The sequence below is a fragment of the Colobus angolensis genome, unplaced genomic scaffold (genome assembly GCF_000951035.1).
Source record: "Colobus angolensis palliatus isolate OR3802 unplaced genomic scaffold, Cang.pa_1.0 Scaffold24, whole genome shotgun sequence".
NCBI lineage: Eukaryota > Metazoa > Chordata > Mammalia > Primates > Cercopithecidae > Colobus > Colobus angolensis.
The window spans coordinates 13171896-13174313 of record NW_012115599.1 but is presented as its reverse complement, the minus strand read 5'-3'; the positions used below and the strand labels follow the sequence as shown (position 1 = coordinate 13174313).

Genomic DNA, 2418 nt, shown 5'->3' with positions numbered 1-2418 from the left:
GGAAGCAGAGGTTGCAGTGAGCTGAGATCATGCCACTGCACCCCAGCCTGGGCAACAAAGTGAGACTCTGTCTAAAATAACAACAACAACAACAACAACCATAATAATAACCTTCCAAAACAGAAAGCACCAGGCCCAGATGGGCCACTGGTGAATTCTACAAGTTAAGGAAAAAATTATACCAATTCTCTACAATTTCTTTTAGAAGGAAGAATACTTCCTAACTTAAGTCTATGAGGCCAGCATTACCCTAATACCAAAACAGGACAAATACATCACAAGAAAACTATGGACCAATATCTTGTAGTAAATCAAATTCAATAATGTGTAAAAAGAATTACACCTACAATCAAGTGGGATTTATTTCTCCCAAGCCTGGTTCAATGTTCAATAATCAATTAATGTATTCCATTACATCAACAAGCTAAAAGTCACATGATCAGGCACAGATGCAGAAGACACATGTGACAAAATCACACCTACTCATGATTAAAAAAAACTCTCAATCTCCAATCATAGTTGGACACAGAAAAAAAAAAGGAAAAAAATAACCTCTCAACAAACTAGGAACAGAGGGAGACTTCCTCAATTTGATACAGAATAAGTACAAAAAACTATCGCTAACATCATGCTTAATGGTGAGAAACCAGAAGCTTAATGGTGAGAAACTAGAATAAAACAAAACTGTATTCGTTTGCAGATGACATGATTTTAATTTTTTAAAAATCCAAAAGAATTGACAAAAATATTGTAAAATTAAAACAGCTTGTTTTTAGGCTGCAAGATACAAGCGTAATACACATAAGTCAATTGCTTTTCTAGATCCCAAGAATAAACAAGTAGAATTTGAAATTAAAAACAGTATCATTTACATCAGCACCTCCTAAAGTGAAATAATTAGGTATAAATTTATAACATACACGTACAAGATCTATATAAGAAAAACCACAAAACTTTCAGATTTCAAAGAAAAACTAAACAAATGGCAACAATCCATGTTAATTAGTAGGAAGACTCAACATTATTATGTCAGTTTTTCCCAACTTGATTTACGGATTCAACACAATCCCAATTAAAATCCCAGCAAGTTATTTTGTGAATATTGAAAAAGTGATCCTAAAGTTTATAAGGAGATGCAAAAGCCCAGACAGCCAACTCAGTAAGAAAGGAGAACAAAGTTGGAGAATGGATATCCAACTTCAAGACTTACTATAATGTTACAGTAATCAAGACAGTGTGGTTTTAGTAAGAAACAAATAAATAAATGGACAAATAGCGAGCCCAGAAATAGACCCACATCAATACAGTATACAGATCTTTGACAAAGGAATGAGAGCAACACAATGGAGAAAAAAACTGTCTTTTCTACCTATGATGCTGGCATTTTTGCCTGGCCATCCACATGCAGAAAAATCAATCTAGACACAAACTTTATACTCTTCAAAAAAATTAACTCAAGATGAATCACAGACCTAAATTAAAATACAAAACTATAATACTCCCAGAAGATAACACGGGAAAATATAGGTGACCTTTGGTTTGGCAATGAATTTTTAGATGCAACACCAAAGGCAGAATACCTGAAAGAAAAAATTGATAGGATGAACTTCATTAAAATAGAAAACACCTATTAGGATAGTTAAAATTGGCAGGGCACGGGTGGCTCATGCCTGTAATTCCAGCACTTTGGGAGGCTGAGGCGGGTGGATCACTTGAGGTCAGAAGTTCAAGACCAGCCTGGCCAACATGGCAAAACTCCGTCTCTACTAAAAATACATAAATTAGCTGAGTGTGGTGGTGCGCGCCTGCAATTCCAGCTACTTGGGAGACTGAGGCAGGAGAATTGCTTGAACCTGGGAGGTGGAGGTTGCAGTGAACTGAGATCTATCTCATCACTGCACTCTAGCCTGGGCAACAGAGACTCTGCCACCAAAAAAACAAAAAACAAAAAAAGGGATAGCTAAAATCTAAAACACTGACAACATCAGATGCTGGTGAGGAACTCTCATTTGCTAGCTGGAAAGAATGCAAAATGACACAGCCACATTGGCAGCTTCTTACAAAACTATACATACTATTAACCATATGATGATAAAGCAACTGCACTCCTTGGTGTTTACCTAAATTAGGAGGTGAAAGCTTATGTCCAAGAAAAAACCTACACATAAATGTGGGTCTATTTCTGGGCCCGCTATTGTTCCACTTATTTATTTGTCTCTTACTAAAACTACACTGTCTTGATTACTGTATAGCAGCTTTATTAATAACTGCCAAAACTCGGAAGCAACCACGATTCCCTTTAGTAGGTGAATTCAGTAGGTGAATGGATAAATAAGGCATGGTACATCTACACAAAGGATTATTATTCAGTGCTCAAACAAATGAACTATCAAGTTATATATGTAAGGACATGGAGGG

At 36.1% G+C, this 2418-nt stretch overlaps 1 protein-coding gene across 2 annotated transcripts in view; it reads right to left on the bottom strand.

Moving 5' to 3' along the window:
• Nucleotides 1-2418, bottom strand: part of NUDT3 (nudix (nucleoside diphosphate linked moiety X)-type motif 3) — a 138243-nt gene that overhangs the window by 37788 nt on the left and 98037 nt on the right. The gene's annotated exons all lie outside the window — the stretch shown is intronic.